The following is a 22,272-nucleotide window of genomic DNA, read 5'->3' on the forward strand; positions in this document are numbered from 1 at the left end:
GTTGACAACAAGAGAAAAGACTTACAGCAAATCTCCTTAAATTAAGGAGTAGCTAACAAGAAAAAGACTACATACAAGTTGACAAGGTAACACATAAAAGAGCACCTAGTCCCTAGAGCCGATACACTATTGCAGCCCTAATAACCACCATCACCATTCTTCCAATACCTTATATCTGGAAATCGAGCCATCAGGGTTTTTTTACAAATGTGTGGTTAGTAAAGTATAGAGAGTGCTGTTGAGAATGAACCTGGAAAACCCTTTTTTAAAACTAATGAGATGTTATTGGTAGGGTTGCGGACCTTGTGATTCTTTAGTTGAGTGCCAGTTGAATGCCCTCGGACTACACCAGTAACGGCGTGCAACTGCAACGGCTCCCTCGATTAGCTATCATGTGCATTTTCACTTGCAGGATTTTCATTATATTTTGACACTGCTATTGCCTCCTGGGTTTGGAGATTTTGGATACAAGATGAGGTAATGGCCACTGCGATATATACCCTCGAGCATGTAATTGAGTAGCAATATTTAGTTATAAATATGAGCTAACTACTCAATGGTGAGAGCAATCCAGTTACATGGTGAGATCAACACTGAAGGGGACGTATATATATATATATATATTGAATTTATGGGTAGAGTTACTCTTCGTTGGCTAAGTTTGTTTCAACTGTAATAGTCACTCATATTTTTCATTTGCTTCTTATAATTACCTTCTATATCCTTCTTTTTATCTATAGGTTGGAGATCCTGATTGACAGATAAAAAAAGTGGTGGTAGGTTTAGTTGGATGCTGACTAATCACCATCGTTCACCAAAAGTTAATTCGTTTTAAAATATTTGATAAGTTCATTATGAATAAACAAAACCAAATATAACAAGTCAATTTTCTCGATGCATCCATCTTGAGGCCATTATTCTAACTGTAAGCTTTTGTGCAACAGAGAGAAAAAGATACATGAAAGGAATAATTGTAATTGAAATAATTTACAATGCAACACGTCTTTTGGTCTAATTTTAATTTTGTAGATTTAACTTTTAACATTTCAAAAATCATTTTAGCATTTTTGTGGATCAACTTTTTCAAATATCAAACATATTCTTCAAGAATCATGTAATAATTAAATATCGTGATCAAGAATCCGTTGCATACTAGTGATCTCATTTATTAAAACTCAGTACGATGCTCTGGGCATATTGAATAAATAATTCATTATGTTGACAACGTATTCAATAAGAAAAATCTATCACACATAATTATATAGATAGATTAGTTATTATCGTATTTATAATGAGTCGATAAGAGATAATAACAGCTCGTCTATCATTATGTCATTAAATAAAATACAAATAGTATGTGTGCGCATGCATATATTACTTTTACATAGGGCAAATTATCTGACGCGCTTGGTCATTTTAAGTACTACAAAAAGCCATGATTCCAACCACTTGTCGATAAGTCCTATGTATAATGTGTTCAATGTGGTTGGCAAAAAGAAAGTGTTGACTGTGTTGAATGGTTATTTGGTGGGCATGAAAGTGCAAGTGGGTCAATGTATACGGTCGATGGTACCAACTTTGGAACTTGTTTCCTAGGGCGAGGGAAATTTCAGATTTGGAAGAGGGGAATCAGGTCACTCAGGTGCTTTGGCAACATCAACAAAGTGAACTAAAGTGAAATCATGGCAACTTTCCCGTTTTGGTAACCTTGTCCTTTGGAAAAAACGAAAATAAAAATTGTAGTCTTTCATACCACTTTCGACTTCCCACGTTGTCATGTTCTGACGTGGCTTGTGACCTGGCACACTCTTTATTAAAAAATTAAAAAAATATTATTAAAAACTAAAAAAAAAGAATTTAATATTTTTAAATATTAAAATAATAATTAATTAAAGATTTTTTTTTTTTTTTTTTTTTTACCCTAAGTTCGTCTTCCCCCACCTCAGCAAGCCAAAAAGAAAGAAGAAGAACCATCTTCAATGAGAAAAATATATGTGATAAGTAAAAAGCGGTTCATAAACTTAGTTTCCATTTTAATTTGTAGGCACATGAATTAGGCACTGTTTATTTTAAAAAGCACTAGCCATATCACAACAATTTTATTATAAGTTTATTTTTAGCTAGCTACGCCCATTGGAACTCGATTTTAATCTCATTTTGCTCCCTGTAACTCAAAAATCACCACTTTACTCTATGAAACTCAATTTTGATCCCATTTTGGCCCATAAAACTTGAAAGTCGTCTCTCTGAAGCTCAAAATTCACTCTGTAATGCCTTCAATTTGTTAATTTCTTATGTGAGTTTGCTTTAGGTGCGCCAGGCTAATCAATTTTTTTCATCTCTTCAATTTCTTTTCAACTTAGTATTCTATGATTCTTGAATGTTAACGCATAATGGAGATTTATAATCAAATTTATTGCACATGTGGCATAGTTTTATTGGGTGTTAGCATCCCACATATGTTTTAGGAGGCAACTCATAAGTTTCAACGAGAAGAGAGAGTCCACAAATCAAACTGGAACAAAGTTTGAGTTTCAAAGAGTAAAGTGGTGGCTTTTGAGTTTCAAATGGCAAAGTAAGATCAAAATAAAGTTATAGGGGGTGTAGCTAAAAATAAGCCTAAAAAAGTAGTACTAGCCATAAGAATGTGATCCATGTTCTGAGATAACTTTCTTAACTTAGATTTTTCTTTTTTAGTAGAGTGATTGAAAGCGTCGATGGATTAAATAGTTAGTTGTAAAGGGATGTGTTAACTTAGAGTTTAGTTGTTCTTAATCTTCACAGTTGACATAGTTACTACTAACAATAATAGAAAGAAATTCACTTCTATTGTTTGCCAGACTAATTATTCATCATTACTTTTTTATTTCACAACTGTTTGTAGCACCAAATACGTCCAACCAATTTTAGACCTTAAAGTGTGTGGGTAATTCAACTTCACAGATAGTAGCTTTAATACTTGCTTCTATTATCAAACCATTACTTACTAGATGAATATATTAGTCTTCCACAGATAATCTAAGTTGGGTAGGACAACGTGACCTCGTCACATCTAAGTTCCAATCCCATCTTCGTGGGTTAAACTAGATTAAAAATATCGCTCAAATCATTAGAAAGATTGTACACCATATGAGCAAAATAAGAAAAAGAGCGAGAAAGAACGTGGAAGTGGAAGGGAATAGATTGACAAAAAATTGTATATTACGAAAACACATTATACAAATGTGTGCATAATTTTAATAATAATGTTATTCTTATCATGTTTTTATACCACATTTATATATCACCTTATGTGGCATTTGATGTGGATAACCACACCATTTAAATTAATCAGAATTTAATTTAAATTAAAAACATTTAATAAACCAATAATTAAAAAAAAATAGCTAGAATTAAATGGTGATTATGGCATACGAGGAGTCTTTTCCTTCCTTTCCCATTCAATCATGCTTCTTTTCTCGTTTCCACGCCAGTTCTTTCATGCCATTTTTTCCTGCTTCTTTTCCTGTTTTTTCTTCCACGCCAGTTCTTTCATGCCATTTTTTTTCACCCCACTTTTTTTTCACGTTAGTGTGGACTACCACCCTCTCTTGTACTTTTGTACCCACTTGTATTACAAACCATGTCATCATCAAGCTTCCAAGAACAACAAAAGCAAAGTATGATGAAACACTCTTCTTTGTGAAAAATCGAGCCAAATAGAAACCAGCAACTGAAGGCAGCGAAATGAACTGCAACACAAAGGACTGGCGTTCAAATTAGAGTTCAGAGCCACATCATAGTGCAATAAACTCATTTATTCAACATTCCAATTACAAGCCTAATACACTTTCAGTTTGGAGGATTTTGCCTACAAAATGGCGTGAAAGAACTAGCGTGGAAGAAGAAACGGGAGAAGAAGCAGGATTGAACGAGGAACGAAGGAGAAGACTTCTCGTATGCCACAATCACCATTTAATTCCAGCTTTTTTTATTATTTTAATTATGATTTATTAAATGTTTTTAATTTAAATTAAATTCTGATTAATTTAAATGATATGGCTATCTACATCAGACGCCACATAAGGTGGTATATAAATGTGGTATAAAAACATGGTAAAAATATCATTACTGTAATTTTAAACAACTTTGAACTTATATTGTATAGTTGTATACAAATAAGTATACTGTATAGTGTATACATACAATATAATAATACTTATAGGTTAAGTAGAAGCGGTTGCCTAAACATCAGCATTGTCTTGTAGAAACTTGGATCACTTTTTTTCCATTCAATTATGGCGTCAATCAGGCAAGTATTGATAATTAAAAAAAGAAAAATGTTAGGGACACCATCTATATTTTGTAAACACATGAAGTGGCGGTTGATAGTTGGATTCTTTATTTAAATCATTAAATAAGGAATACAATCATCAACTGTCGTATCATGTGATCAATAAAATATGATTTAAGTAAAGAGTAATGGTAGATTAAATTTACAAACTAAATTATAGGTCAACAATAAGAAATAAGTTCGTTAATCAGCACTTAAGTAATAATCAAATCATTCACTTTTATGTTATTTAGTTTACAAAATTTAGTTTTCCTAATATTACTCTTAAAGTAAATAGTCTTTCTAGCACCAACCAAGTATTCCAATATTCACTACGTCAAAGGTACCCACTTGTTTTTATTTATCTTGGAAAATGCCAAAATGGATTGACAAAGGCCGCCCTATATATTTAACTTAAGGGATGTGATATCCACACATCCTTTTTTATTTCTTACAACTTTCTAATTTTCAGCCGTCAGATAGGATGAATTGAAGAAGATCAAATGATAGAAATTAACAAGGGGTACGTGAGAAGTTAAAAATTGTGTGTGGATAGCACACCCTATATTTTATCATGTAAAACCAAATAATGTGAGATATTTTATGCATATAATGATATAAATTTCCACTTCTATTTCAGAGAAAGCACATTAGTGTTAAAAAAAAAAAAAAAAAAAAAAAACAATAGGCAAGCGCGAGGCACCCATGGTCATATCTATTTTATCAATTCACCAAGTTCTGCGTTCAAACTTTCATCCTTTTCATTAGTGTAGATTAATGTAAAACATTGCTTGTAATTAAAAAAAAATTAAATGATAACTAACGATAAATGGATTTGGGCGCCCTGCTTAAAATGAGACCGGACGCTCGACAACACATTCATGTCACTTCACACACTTACCTAAATTTGAGACAGGCATTTTCAGAGCTCTGCTTAATTACAAGTGAGAACACATATGAATCAAACGAAAATAAAAATGTATTTTTTCATCCAATGTGTATATAGTACTGAAAAATAATCTCCCCCATTGATGGAAGAAACTAATCCTACCTATTGACTCGATATGGTTAGTCTAGGGAGGAGAAGAGAAGAAAAGAAAATTTTGCATCACGTAGAAGCTAGAGTTTCCAGCAAGAAAAAAGAAGAAGCTAGGACCCTGATTAGACATACTTTGTAGTTGGGACCAGTCACAAAATAGGGTTGGTGAATCCATGTATACGATGAATATATATATGGAAATATGCTCTTAACCCCAAAAAAAATAAAAATAATATATATATATATGGAAGCATGCTTTCTTATAAAAATGGTACCAAAGTTTTCTTTCCATAAAAGATAAGGTTCACCTGCATCTGATCATCGTCAGGAATTCAGAATTCATAAGGGGGAAAGAAAATTTAAAAGGAAGGGAGAATGAATCAGTAGAGTGCCATTTCCACTCTTAGATAATAAAGCAATCAATGAAAGTGGCATATTATCTTATATATCCAATAAAAGTCAGGAATATAATGACTTATATTGAATGGGTTTAACGTCACAGTAGCATCCTCTTCTAATAAACAATAATTTTTTTATTCTTATCACATATTTATATCATCATTTGTATCATCTCTCTAAAAAGATAAGAATCCGTTAGTGGGTCCTATCTCTATTAGAAAGATGGTAAACATGATAATACAAATATGTCGTAAGCATAACACACTACTAGAATTTTGGCTAGAGGACACTCCTTTCATTGGTGTCTATTATAAATAGTGGACACTGACATTGGTGGCAAACCTCAATTGCCACCAAGCAGCCACTAAATAAGTGTACATGTCCTATAGAGAAGTCTCTATTGTAACAATGGCTACCCTTAATAGATCGGTGCTAACTAAAACAATGCCACCCTAATTCATTGGTGTCAAAGTTGAAAATTACGTTTTTAAAAAAGGATGCCCTGTGTGGGCACCCAAATTGGAGTATCATATTTCTTTTCAGTTTTGGTGAGAAAACAAATTGTAATATCATTAAAATATAAGAATACAACTATAAATTTGCATAACTGATATTTTATACAATTTTGTACAAATGTTGGAACCATACTTTAAAAAGTCTTCGAAACCCTTTGTTTCCAACAGCTTTATCATCTTAATAACTTGAATCTGATCATCAGTTGCAACTTGCACCCAAAATCAAACCCACAACTTTCGTAAGAATAACATTAACTCAAGTCCAACTGTTAAAGTGATTAGAGTTGAGGACAACACTGAGATATGATCATATAAATACATGGGAAAAGTAGATTTTCAAGGGATTTGCGATCATAATTTACCATACAAAAATCTCAACAAATTCACTGCAACCTTTCTGCAACTTCGACTAAGAACATATATGCTATCAACTTCTCTGTGATATGTAAGCATCAAATATAATTACTGAATTGCTTCACAGAAAAATGGACAGAGAAACCCATATGAGTGGTACCAAATACACTGAAAAGTTAGAGTGAACGAATGGCTAAAGGAGAAAAGCTTCCCTTGCTGAAATCATAATTCTGTTACAAGATTAACCTACTTAAGACTTACATTTGCTCCTTACACGAAGATAACAACTTCCTATAAATGCATAGCACACTGATCAAAGTGCTCGTTTTGCTAATCCTTGTAACATCTTTGCAAGTGGGTAGAAAAAATGGAAACACATGAGATGGAATATATATAGGGAATTTCTTTTATAAATATGCACTTAAAGCAAACGTATAGAATTGGACATGAACATGATTTTTCCTATTACAACAAAATTTTAAACAGACATATTGTCTTCATATTTGAGCTTAATGATATTTCAAACCGTTCACAAAACAAAATTAACATCTGTCATTGTTAGAATTTGAAAACCAACAAATTGTTGTCTTCATATGTGAGGTTAGTGCCATTTTATTTACGAACCAAAATTAACATCTGGAAAAGATTAAATCTTAAATATTGTTGGAGTTTGAGACCCTCTTGTCCCACATTGGTCAATAGTATTTTTTCATAAGCCTTTATATAGGCTTATTCCCTTTTCTTAGTAATTAAAACTTGGACCATTTGGAAATGGATTAAAGGCTTGGGCCTTATGGTTGTGTGAATTAGGCTAGAATATAATATAGTCTAAATACAATTAATATTAATTAATCAAGACAAGGGCCTTGGGCCTTGGAATTTAAAATTAATCAGATTCATTAATTTTAATTTTCGGATTAAGTTTTTTAATTAATTTATTAATTAAAAAACGTTTTGATTAAAAGACACAGTTGTTAGAAAGAGTTGTACTTTTTGATTAAAAGATACAGCTATTAGAAAGAGTTGTGTGCTTTCAAATACACTGAACAGGTATTTGAAAGGGTGTGAAACAGCCTATATATTTGTAATCACAGTATCCAAGTGAGAATCATCTTTTCTTCCTCCTTATCTTCCGTACAAATTTTCCAGAGAGTAAACACACAAAGCAATTCGCTAGAGTTCTATAATCCGGTGCGGGTTGTAGAATTTGGTAGTTGTATCCTGGTCGAGCAGACGTTGTAGAACCACAAGCACAAGAGTGGGACGAAAATATTGTTCGAAGAACATAGCTTTTACGCTAGCCTCTACCTTCTGTGATCAAGTTAGTGTCATTGATATTATTATATTAGTTTATGTATTTATTGTATAATTTCATTCTGCACATCAAGTATATTTGGTAAATAAAATATTAGAATTTCAAGTTCTGTTTATTTCTGTTATATTTGTTTATTTCTGAATTGTTCTCCAACAAATATAACTAGCGCTAGAAAATAAAATTAAACATTGGTTAATGGAAAAATAAAGTATGAATTAGAAAAGATTGTGGAATCGACTTTGAACTTTAAACTCTACATCAAGCTCACCAAAAGCATTACCCAGGGAATTCGCAGTGGGTTCTTCAAAGCATATTCACAAGTTTCCCAATTTTTCTGTCATTTGGTTCAGCACCCTGCCAAGCATAGTTTTGAGAATAAGCAATGGGTTCTTCGACATGCATAAAAAAAATGGAGTTAAAATTTGAAATCTACAATCGATCCAAAAATTGAACGTTTTTGTTTTGAAAAAGAACTTACACTGGAGGACAGCCCACGAGGAGAGGATCATCTTTACCTCTTGGGTCAAGGTCCAATTCCGGCATGCTTGTTCATAAATTGGCCGGAAAACATGCGGTTACTATTTCTTGAAGTTGAGGAAATTCGGCTTCGAATTTGATGAAACTAACTTGGGGGTTGGAAAGAGGATGGGAAGAGGATTTCGGAGGTATAAGTTGACGGTCATTGGTGACTAGTGGACGTCAGCGCTGTTGTGTGAAGAGAAGAGGGAAAGGATAGAGAGAATGAAGAGAAGAAGGAGTTGGAGGTTTGTGAAGGGTAGAGAGAGGATTTAGCTTTTTACACAAAAGCAAGACACTAATCTCGGCTTAAAAGACATCAAAAATAAAAGGTCACCAATCTCAAATTTGAAGGTCACCAATATTAGTGGCATTAGCTAAAAAGACACCAAAAAAAGCCAAGAGTGCTATCTTTATGTCTATAGTTACCAATTGCAAATAGTGTGCAAACATTGGTGTCCTATAGCACTAATTCTAGTAGTGACATTATTCATAAAACAATGATACATGTAAGTTTTTCAATAGTTTTTCAATACAAACATTATACTAAAATGTTAAAATGTCACATAATAGTGCACTCATTACGTGTAAGTTTCTATAGGGAGATTAAGTTTCTTTTTGCTTCATCTGCTTAGTATCATTTTGGCTGATGATTGAACTTGCCCTCCCTTAAGTATTGGGAATCATCGCAGCCTTGATTTAAGAATGGGATGCATTTAATTTTTTATCAGCATACAAATCTCGAGCGTAATCTTAAATGGACTAAATTTGGAAATTAAATTTGCAAACTAAATGATGTGTCACTGATAAGAAATAAGCATGTTAATCAATATTTAACTAATAATCCAATCATCAACTTCCATATCATTTAGTTTACAAAATTTAGTTTATAAATTTAATCTCCAAGAGAAGTGCTAGGTAGACTAAATTTGGAATTTAAATGATGCGTCACTAATAAAAAATAAGCATGTTAGCCCAACACTTAAATAATAATTCAATTATCAATTTTTATGTCATTTAATCTACAAAATTTAATTTATAAATTTAATCTTCCTAGCATTACCAAATATCGAAGGTTGCCCATTGGGTCGATGCCTTACTCCCTAGTACATATCGAATATCATTCACATGAGTCGGCCAATCCACACAACTACTCAAGAAAGAAGAATTTTCCATACAGTCTTCAATGAGATTCTTTGAAAAACAAAAACTAAAAGAAAGACATAGCATTATAAAGGGAATTCTTTTAGGCATTAGAGTAAGCCCACCCCATTAATGCAAGTATTGTCTTGTCATTTGGACAAAGGCAGTTATTGCCTTAGTGATTGTTTGAGTGCATTTTCACTCCGTAAATGAATTGTTTGGACAATTGTTATTAAAAAAATTATTTTTTAAAAATTAATGGAAATTGTTATTGACACTCCAAAAATCTTATTTTGCACTCTAAACTTTCTATAATTATAAAGAAAAATGCACATGTGAGGAGTGTAGAATAAAATTTATGTAGTGCAAATAACAGTTCCTAAAAGTAATATTATATTTTATTTCGAATAGAACTTTTAATTAATCTCGTCACACCATATATTATTATCCAAAATTACAATTAATCTTGTTTTGGTCACTCATGGTTCATATTATCTTACTTTTTTTTTTGTATTTTTTTATAATTTTTAAACATGTTTTACTAACAGAATTAATATGGACCAGTGGATAACCTTTTTTTAGCAATCCAAGAGTCCAGGTTGTGCCATATGGTCAAAAACTCTTTTGCAGATATTTCCTTCTTTTTTTTCTTTCTAATTTATTAAAAAAATTCGAATTAATATGTACCATCGGATTTGGAAAATCCAACAGTCCATGTTCGCAGTGGACTAAGGGTTGGTTTGGTATTGCTGTGCTTTGAAAAAAAGCTACTTCTGCTATGCTGTGAGAATAAGCAGCAGAGTGTTTGGTAAATTTTTTTGTAAAAGTGCTTTTGAAAAAAAAAAGCAGTATTATAGTGTTTGGTAACCTTTTATGTAAAACAGATGTGAAAAAAAACTAGTTTTTCAAAGCTGGGTTTTGGAGCTTCTTGTTTTTGGCTTTTTTTCACCCAAAACTGTGAAAAAAAGCTGAAACTGAATGTTTACCAAACACAAAAACAGCTTCCAGCTTTTTTTTATACTAGTTTTTTTCAGAATCACCTTAGTACCAAACCAGGCCTAAGTGCCTACCCATTTCGCCTTCATTTTGTCAGACCACTCACACTCACGCGAGCATGAAGCTTACGCGCCTAGCACAAAAAAAAAAAGAAAAAAAAAATTATAATGTGGTGACGTCAGCTGACGTCACATGACCTCAGGTGCTAGGTTGGGCTATTTATGCCCAATTGAGCAGTCGAGCTCTGCTACCTCCCGCTGTAGCCCGATGGATTGGGCTTGGGGTGAAGAGGAATTTACAAAGCACACTTGAAGATATTCTGATTGATTTTTTAAGAAAATGTTATTGAAACTAAGAAAAAATTTATTTTTCACCTTTCATAAGTGAATTTTCATTTCTAAATATAAAAAATTTGAAGCTTACTATTACTTTTTCGGAGACCAAGCAACACCCATTTTCTAAATGGACTATTACATCACTCAAAATTGTTATAACAAAATCAATCACACAAAAGTTGTTTTCTTGTTAAAAGTAGTTATAGTAAAGTCGTTAGAGTCGGTCCACGGGTGTGAATGAATAAGGTGATAGGTAATAGTAGACTAGAAATATAAAGTTTGAGACTCGGTTGTAAAAAAAAAAAATAATGTTAGTAGCGTAGTGAGAATTTACAAACGGTTTTATTGTAACCTGCAAAGCCCTTTTTTAGAAATGGTAAGATGTTATTGGCAGGATTGTAATTCCAGTTGAGAGCCAGTTGAATGCCATCGGACTATACACCCACTAACAGTGTGCAAATGGCTTCCTCGATCGATTAGTTATATTTTGCATTTACACATGCAGGATCTTTCAATCATATTTTGACATCTGCTAGCTATTGGCTTCCATGGGTTTGGATACAATATCATATTATATATGGAGATTGCGACATCAACCTCGAGCCTGTAATTACATAGAAATTAGTTGTAAATATGAGTTTACTCAATGGTGAGAGCAATCCTACAATTGTGTTTTGTTCATGTCCAAGTTACATTCGTTCTAAAAGAAACATAAATATAAATAAATAAATATATATATATGTATGTATGAACCTTTAACCCATATTAGCTCTGGTGAAGTTTGTTTCAGTTTTGATATCACCCATATTTTTCATTTGCTTCTTATCTTCTATAATCTCCTTTTGATTCTATAACTTGTACCTCTTTCGACACCCTTGCATGTTCTTCTACAAGTATGGGTTGAAGGTCCGGATTGACAGATGAAAAACTATATATAATGGTAATTAAGTTCATATATAGAAGAAATAAAACATAATGGAAGATATCATTTTTCTCGTTGTTTAAATTAGTAATTGTAATTGTAAGTTTGCCATGCATGTTCTTTTACAAGTATGGGGTTAAAGGTCCGGATTGACAGATGAAAAACTATATATAATGGTAATTAAATTCATATATAGAAGAAACAGAACATAATGGAAGATATCATTTTTCTAGTTGTTTAAATTAATAATTGTAATTGTAAGTTTGCCTTTCATGTTCTTTTACAAGTATGGCTTAAAGGTCCGGATTGACAGATGAAAAACTATATATAGTGGTAATTAAATTCATATATAGAAGAAACAGAACATAATGGAAGATATCATTTTTCTAGTTGTTTAAATTAGTAATTGTAATTGTAAGTTTGTGGAGCAACAAGTGTATTGTTCTAAATCTGAAAATTGATTGTAATATCTCAATAATCATTTTATCATTTTATCATTTTTGTGGAGTAATTTTTTTTTTTTTTCAAATGTCATACACATTTTTGGAGTTTGAATCCTATAAGAATTAATTATCAAGATTAGGAACTTGTCACATGATAATGATCCCACTTATTGATCCCACTTATTGAGCCCAATGCGATGCTCATGACATGTTGAATAAATAATTCATTTCGGGGCACTTTCGGCGAAGCATTCAATGAAACTTATTAATGATATATATTTTGAATGTCAAAAGATAAATAACAAATATTAATTTGATGGCTGAAGTGACAATGTCAAATATCCTCTTATTTCAACAGATGTATTTTTTTTGTTATAAATGATATTTGTATGATCTATTTAAAAATAAATCAATTAAAAATAAATTTTCAAGATCTAAAATTGATGCAGTAATGGGACCCACATAATAAAATAATTAAAAATTAGTTGACATAAGCTTTCTTATATGTCAAATTTGTCATATGAAAACTTATATATGTCAATCCACATAGGATTGACATATCAGTTGGAACTTATTCTTACCTTCAAATTTGATTACATAGCATTCCACTTAGGATTTGATATCTCATTTTGAATTCAAAATATATATCATTAATAAACTTGTTCCAACTACTGTAATAATCACATATTTTTCATTTGCTTCCTATAATTACCTTATTTGCATATTCTTCTTTTCATGTATAGGTTGAATGCTGACTCATTAATAACCATCGTCCACCAAAAGTTAATTAGTTTTAAAATATTTGACAAGTTCATATACAACGTCACTCTTGTCGATGCATCCATCTCGATGCATTTTAACTGTAAGATTGTGCACGAGAGAAATTGAAATACTTTAGAAGGCAATGCGTTTTTGTTCTAATTTTGATTTACTGGATCTAACTTTTAACATTTCAAAATTCATTTTAGCATTTTTGTGGAGCAACTTTTTCAAATGTCAGGCATATTCTTCGAGCTATGAATTCTGTAATGATTAATTATCATGATCAAGAATTCGTTGTATAATAATGGGTCTCATTTATTAAAGTTCAATGCGATACTTTGGGCATATTGAATAATAATTCATTATTAGGGTCATGTTAACGAAATGTTTAATAAGAAAAATTCATCATGGATAATTATATGTAGATTAGTTATTATTGTTTTCATAATGACTTAGAGATAATAACAACTCGTCTATCATTATAATACTCAAGAAAGAAGCACATATAAAATAAAAGAAAAACAAATAGCATTTAAAAGGGAATTCTTTTATGCATTATATGAATTTAAAAGCACATTTGGAGATACTCTACATTTAAGGAAATTTTATTGAAACTACAAAAAAGTTGTTTTGCAGTTATCATAAGTGAATATTTGTTTTTAAATATAAAAAATTGGATAATGCTATTGGCTCGCATGGGTTTGGATACAATATCAGATTATGTGGAGATTGCGGGATCAACCTTGAGCATGTAATACATAGAAATATGAGTTAACTCAATGGTGAGATCCATCCTAGAATTGTGTTTTGTGCATATCCAAGTCCATTCGTTCAAGAGCTTAGCTCTGGTGAGGTTTGTTTCAGTTTTAATATCACCCATATTTTTCATTTGCTTTTTATCTTCTATAAACTCCTTTTCATTCTTTAGTTTGTACCTCTCTCGACATCGATCCTTGCATATTCTTTTACAATTATGGGTTAAAGGTCCGGATGACAGATGAAAAACTATATATAGTGGTAAGTTCATATATAGAAGAAACGAAACAAAATGGAAGACATCATTTTTCTAGTTGTTTAAATGAATAATTGTAATTGTAAGTTTGTGGAGCAACAAGTATATTGTTTCCAAATCTGAAAATTGATTTTAAAATCTCAACGATATCAATTTATCTTCTTTGTGGAGCAATTTTTTCAAATGTCACCCACATTTTTGGAGTTTTAAATCCTGTAAGAATTAATTTTCATGATCAGGAACTTGTCACATAATAGTGGATCCCACTTATGTAGCCCAGTGCGATACTCCGAACATATTGAATAAATAATTCATTATCGGGACACTTTCGACAAAGCATTCAATAAGAAAAATCCATCAACTTTAATTTATTATCAGTTTTATAATGAGTCGATAAAAGATAATAATAATAATTCGTCTATCACTCTAGCGATAAGTTACAAACATATCATAGGTGTACACATGCACATATTACTTTTACATAGCATAAACAGCTCACGCACTTGATCATTTCAAATATCATAATTTAGTCTCCGAAAATATCGTAATTTAGTCGCAAAAGAAAACTACATTGGGACAATCAACATCTAATAAGATAATATAAATATATCACTGGGTCAGATAAATGGATGCTCAATGTCCATTGGTGTAGAGTATTTAATTTCTTTTGTAAAGTAACTGAATAAGAAGTCAAAAAACAAGATATAGTTGGACATTGTTAGATGCAGCTGAAAGTTCAAAGTCGAGAAGAATGGTATTGAATAGAAAGGAGGGATTACAATATTGATATTGAACCAATCAAACTTCTCAAGCAAGAAGACTAAAATACATGAATATTTATTGAGATTGGCATATAAGTTTGCTATTACCAAGTAACTACCAGGTTTAATATATGTAAAAGTACAGAAGCCATGACTCTTACCACATATGGATAAGTCATGTAATGTACTGTTGAATGATCTTTTGGTGGGCATGAAACTGCAAGTGGCTTGATGTATGAATTGTTAACCAATCAAATATCAAGTATATAGTATATAATGATTTGGACAGTTTATTTTGAATGAATATTCCACAACAGATACAATATATCAAAATATAAACAATTAATGAAATTGCATATAAAATCACAAAACACTAACTTGTTTATGAAGATAGAGGCTTGCAGTAGCAATCTCCTAAGACAGAAATTTGCCCCTACACCATTGCATTTAGTTCAACGGACGTCTATCTTGCAGGATACAACTATCTAACTCAAGTTCTTGCACTCGAACTTGGATTCTTGGCGAATTGATTGTGGTGTTTCTCTGAGAAGAATGAAAAGGAAGCGATGGAATTGATATCTACATTTCTAATATCACAGCCATATATACAATGGCATTCGTGAATGGTTATGTTTGTTCAAACTTATCCTTCCAGAAAGGATGTAAATGTTCTTATCCTTTCGAACATACTGAATCCTTCAAATAAAAAAACGTAAAAATTGGACTTGTGTTTTTCTTCCATCCGAGCCCAAGAGCCCCAAGGTCTAAGGCCCATCTTTGACAGTTAATATATATATATATATATTTATATTTATATATATATATATATCCAAACCCTCCAAGTCCAATGCCCAAGGTCCATGGCTTTGGCTCAATTTCTTTCAAACCATAAGTGAGGGAAAACAATTACAAAGAGGAGCTAAATCTGTGGAAAATGAGCAATGTGGGACTATATGTCCCTCACAAGTTCACAAGTTCCAACAATACCCCACATTTTCTATTCAAACTCGAGCAATACCGCACATTTAAATAGAAAATAAGATACTAACTAAATTAGTAAAGTCTTTGCTATGGATAGAAAATAAGTTGAAGCATGATTATCGTCATCATTTCTCGTAGTATCATCATGTACTCTTTTGTTCAAAACATATGACCAATCTTTGTAAAGAAAAATTCCTCAAAGAACTCAGCTTCTGCAGATTCAAGTATTGTATTTACATGAATGTCTGCAATTTCATATTTATGAACCAAAATTCTGTATGCTAAACTATTATTGGCGTGATCAATAAATATGCAATCTACTGTTTTTGGTTCAAGTTTTTGTCTATTCGGAAGAGGCACTTGAACTTTCACAAGACAACCCCACACTTTCAACGTTTTATATGTAGGTAACCTAACTTTCCAGATTTCATAAGGAGATTGATTGGTCTTCTTATGTGGAATTCGGTTCAATATTGTGTTGGCAGCAAGAAGTGCCTTGCCCCATAAATTATGTGGTGCACTAGAACTATTTAACATGAAATTAATCATATCTTTCAACATTCGATTTTTCCATTCAGCCATTCCGTTTTGTTGAGGAGTATATGGTGATGTTGTTTGATGTATTATTCCATGTTTCGAACAAAATTCTGCAAAGTCATTAGATTCGTATTCACCACCTCTACCCGACCTTAAGACTTTTATTCTTTTGTCTAGTTGATTTTCGACTTCGGCTTTAAATGTTTTAAACATGTTTAAAGCTTCATCTTTGCTATGAATCAAATAGACATAACAATACTTGCTGCAATCATCAGTGAAAGAAATATAGGAGTTCTTTCCTCCACTAGTTGGTGTGGACTTGAAATCACAAAGATCACAATGGATTAAACGAAATATTTCGTTGGATTTTTCCACTGATTTATATGAGTGTCTTGCATAATTGGATTTTTCCACTTTGTTCATGGAACATTTGGGCAATAAGCCTAAGTTAACCATTTGTTGAAGAGAACGAAAATTAACATGTCCTAATTTTGCATGCCATAATGTAGAGGACTCAATCAAGTAAACAGAGGAAGCACTAGGCTTGGTATTATTATTAATAGCATCAACAGAAAGTACATTCAATTTGAAAAGCCCCTCAGCCAGGTAGCCATTTCCCACATACACCCCACCCTTGGTGATTACAAACTTATCAGATTCAAAGACTAATTTGAAACCTTTGTTACTTAGAAGCGATCCAGAGATCAGATTCTTGCGAATATCAGAAACATGTAGAATATTGGTGAGTGAAAGCTTTTTTCCATAAGTGAGTTTGAGTGTCACTTTTCTCTTCCTTGCAACGGCAGATATAGTTGCATTTCCCATGTACAAATTTTCTCCACCATCAACTGATTGGTAAGAAACAAATAAATTTCGATCAACACAAACATGTCTTGTTGCTCCTGTATCAACCCACTAGTCATTGAAATTAGTCAATAAATTGACTTCAAATATAACAGCAACAAACTTGTCTTCTGCAATGTTTGCTTGATTGGTATTCTCAGTATTCTGATCTTTCTTGTGACGGCAATTATTTGCCCTATGACTTGTTTTTCCATAAACCCATCAACTTCCTTTGATTTTCTTAAAGGTTTTCCCTTTCGCAGCAGTCAGTGCTTTCTTTGCAGCATCCTTGCCTTTATTTTTCTGATGGTGCTTTGCCTTGTGTGAGTCTCCTCATTCCACAACATTGGCTTTTGCCTCCAGCGATGAGACATCATACTTCTCATTTTTGTGATGATCTTTATACACATGCAGTTTGAGAATTAATTGATCTATGCTCATGTCTTCAGTTAGATGTTTCAGATAAATCTTAAAGTCTTTCCAATTCAAAGGCAATTTCTCTATAACAGCGCCAACCACAAAACCTTCTTTCAGACCAAGATTTTCTTCATCTAACTCATGAACAATCACTTGGAGTTCTTCAACTTGCTTGACAACAAACTTGGTGTCACTCATCTTATAATTCAGAAATTTTCGAATCACAAACTTCTTGGAACTAGCCACTTTAGACTTGTACTTTTTGTCCAAAGACTCCCACAGTTCTTTAGCTGTTTTATATGATCAGTAAACATCATACAGAGAGTCATCTAAAACATTCAAAATGTAGTTCTTGCATAGAAATTCACTGTGAGTCCAGGCTTCTATAGCCTGCAGAATTTCGATAGGAATATCTCCCTCTTTTGGTGCTTTAGGGGCCTCAGAAGTAATGACGTGACTCAAGTTCAGAGTTGTTAAGTAGAACAACATCTTTTGTTGCCAAAGTTTAAAATCAACTCCCTTGAATTTCTCAGGTTTCTCAACGTGTTGCTTGATGACACCAACATTTGATTGATCCATGGTAGAAATTTTTGTCTTAGATTGTTAAAACCAATCAAATATCAAGTATATAGTATATAATAATTTGGATAGTTTATTTTGAATGAATATTACAAAACAGATACAATATATCAAAATAAGAACAATTAATGAAATTGCATATAAAATCACAAAATACTAACTTGTTTATGAAGATAGAGGCTTGCAGTAGCAATCTCCTAAGACAGAAATTCACCCCTACATCAATGCTGTAGTTCAACGGACGTCTATTTTGCAGGATACAACTATCTAACCCAAGTTCTTGCACTCGAATTTGGATTCTTGGCGAATTGACTGTGGCGTTTCTCTAAGAATGAAAAGGAAGCGATGGAATTGATATCTACGTTTCTGATATCTCGGCCATATATATAATGGCATTCGTGAATAGTTATGTCTGTTCAAACTTATCCTTCCAGAAAGGATGTAATTGTTCATATCATTTCGGAAAAACTAAATCCTTAAAATCAAAAACGTAAAAATTGAACTTGTGTTTTTCTTCCATTCAAGCCCAAGGTCCATCTATAACATATAATATTTATACTCAAACCTTCCAGGTTCAAAGCCAAGGTTCATGTTTTTGGTCCAATTTCTTTCAAATTATATGTGAGGGAAAACACTTATAAAGAGGAGCTAAATATGTGGAATGGGCGATGTGGGACTATATTAGTTCACAAGTTCCAACATGTATTACATATATATTTGAAAGTGCGAATTTTGGAACTTGTTTTGTTTCAGGTGAGAGACAAAACTAGCACTTGGCAGAGAGAATCAGGTGCTTCATGCCATAGTTGTTAACAAAAAAAAAAAAAAAAAAAAAAGAGGGTTGAGTTCAGTCAGGTGCTTTGGCAACATCAAGTTAAGTAGTGCATAGAGAGAAATCATGGGAGGCGTAGCCAACTTTCTTTTCCGGAAACCTTATTTTTCTTGAAAAAAAAACGAAAGAGGAAAGTTGGCTTTCATAAGTCTGATCGAGGCCCCATTCCATTCCCGACGTATTTATGTTTCTGACTCCTGACTCGTCCCACACCACACATGTCATGGGAACTGGGGACTCGTGATGCACGTGAGTCGTGATCTTCTTCTTTAAGTTGGATTAAAGTGGCAAATACACACTTGAGCTTTTGGAAATTGACCAGGATGTCCTCTTTTTTAATAATTTGTGGGACTCGGCAGGGGCTGGTAGGTCTGGTAATTGATTTAGGTGGGAAGGGAAACATCCTAGATGGACATGACGGCAGTGATCATACATACTTGTTGAAGTGATACAACTACATATTTACATAATAAGATGTGCTTTAAACGTGCTCGGTCTTTCATTTGACTTCACCAATAAAGCAATGTCCAGTCCTTTTGCTGGGACTTATCGGTCTACTTCTAGATCGATATAGTATGCAAATCTATTCCACCAGAAAAGAAAAAGAAAAAGAGTTTGCTACCCTCCACACTCAAAGTTTGAGTTCGAAACTCCCATCCTTTGTTTTGCCTTATTGAAAAAGAAAAAAAAATCAACTCTTTCAAATTAGCATGAATCATGTGCATATTTAAGTATACTACGTTGTTAATGAAATTAATGTAAGAATGTGAAAGGAAAAGAGTCTCACATTGGTAAAAGAAGAAACCTTACAAGGGCTAAGAGGTTGGACAACTCTCCATATTGCCAATTGGTTTTATGGTGAAACCTCAACTTCTTCATGGTATCAGAGTAAGTTGACCTATGTGTGAAGCCCAATGGTTCACGTGCTCCACGTCAACAAGTTCATATTGTCCATATATTTGAATTGAAAATTCACCATATGTGAGAAGACGTACAAGAAGGTAAATGTAAAGAGTCGTGAATATATACGGAAATATTTCCACCTTTATTTGATCACCCCTAATATTAATGGTACACATCTTTGTTGTTTTTATTTTGTTTGGCATAGAATTCTTCCTTAAATTACTCTACAGATATTAGAAAGAGATCCACATTTTCCATTTTAGACCATGATAATATTCAATAGTACTTTATATTTTTACAGAACCACAAAAGTCCAACCAATCAGTCATATATTTCATTAAAAAGTTGTTAGTGGGTAGGTGATTCAACTTCAAGCTTCATCTGTTTGTTTTGGCATTTTTCTGAATGATATCATCTTACCATGTGTAAACAGCTAGAGATTTTTGTTAGGAGTATTAAGATCCTATGGTTGTGAATTAGATATGTGTCAAGAGATTAAAGAAGTTAGTTAAAGTTTGTTATTGTGTAGCTTAGAGTGTAAGCTACCAATACAAACTATATAAACCTTGTAACCATCATTTATAACTAATAAGAAAGATAATATGTTTTCTGAAATTCTCCTCTCTCTAACTCTCGATCTTCTCTTCTTCGTCTCTCTTTCTACATAACTATCTTTATCAACATTCTTCAATTGTTTACATGGTATCATTCGCCTAAACAAGCATAGCAGCTTGGCGGTCTTTCGATCTTGGTTTCATTTGCTTCCGCTTCTACAATCTTCTCTTTGTGATATTTTCTCTGTGGATTTATGATCTTTTCTAGTAAATTGGGGTATTTCATCAGTATTTCTACGTTTGGTTTCGTCTTCTTGACTAAATCATTTTGCCACCAGTCGTGCCTTATATCTCCTAATTGAACCATCATCATTCTTTTTTATCTTATACACCCATTTACACCCAACTAAGTTCTTGTGTTTGGGCAATGGAACCAAAGACCATGTACCTTGATTATGTAAAGCTAAGATCTCATCATTCATAGCATCATACCAAACTGGAGATTTCAATGCAGATTTATATGTTGCAGGTTCCACTTGAGTCAAATCAACACCTCCATTTTCATGAACAGTAGCAAGTAGAGCAATGTTTTTAACAATCCCACTCTTTGACCGTGTCTGCATTGGATGTAAGTTAACTGGAGGAATAGGGAGAACCACTTGCAGTTGGTCAGGTTGGAATTCAGGTACCACAGAAAGTGTAGAGGATAAGGCTGTGTTGTTGATGAAGATTGAGTATCAGAAGAACCGTCTGTATTGGAACTTGAAATTGCAATTGGGACTGGAGTAGAATCTGCGGAAGATTGATGTAGTCCAGTATTTGGCATGACACTTGGGATAGAATCTAATGGTATAGAACCGGATGATGAATTTAAAGTCGAGGGTTGATGTGACTGTGGAAACATAAGAACATTACTGTGATCTGGAACTGGATTTGGGATTGGTATATGTGATGGTAGTGATGAAAAAGAACCAGGGTGAGATCTAGGCACCAGAGAACGATAAGGAAACTCTGTCTCATCAAATAGGACATGTTGAGAAACATACATTTTCTTTTTAGAAACATCATAACAGAGAAAACCTTTATACTTGGATGCATACCCCAAAAATACACATTTTGTTGTTCTGGGATCTAATTTGGTACTAGTGTATGGCCTCAACCAAGGGTAACAAGAACACCCAAACACTTTCAAATGTTGTATTTCAAGTATAAAGTTGTACAACAATTGAAATGGAGACTTATTTCCCAATAACGGAGATGGCATCCTATTAATCAAATATATTGAGGTTTGACAAGCAAAAGACCAAAACAAAGATGGTAAGGAAGCAGATTGTAATAAAGTGATGGATGTTTCAATGATATGTCTGTGTTTTCTTTCTGCTATCCCATTATTTTCTGCTGTGTGAGAGCAGGACAATTAATGCTTTATTCCTTTATCAGATAGAAACTTTTGAAATGCTTTACCTATATATTCACCACCACCATCACTGTGGAGAGTTTTAATGGATGTTTGAAACTGAGTGAAGATAAAATTGTAAAAGGAAACAAATATACTAGAAACATCACTTTTATTGCATATGGGAAAAATCCAGCAATATTTTGTACAATGATCAATGAATGTGACATAATATTTGAATCCTTCTAGAGAAACACAAGGAGCAAGACCCTATACATCACTGTGGACAATGTCAAAGGGTTTTACAAATTTTTCTCCTGAAGAAGAAAAGGGTAGTTTACTAAATTTGCCCTCTAAACATGGTTGACACACAAAAAGATCTTTATCAGCAACACAGGAAACATGA

Source organism: Pyrus communis, chromosome 15 (genome assembly GCF_963583255.1).
Source record: "Pyrus communis chromosome 15, drPyrComm1.1, whole genome shotgun sequence".
Taxonomy (NCBI): Eukaryota; Viridiplantae; Streptophyta; class Magnoliopsida; order Rosales; family Rosaceae; genus Pyrus; species Pyrus communis.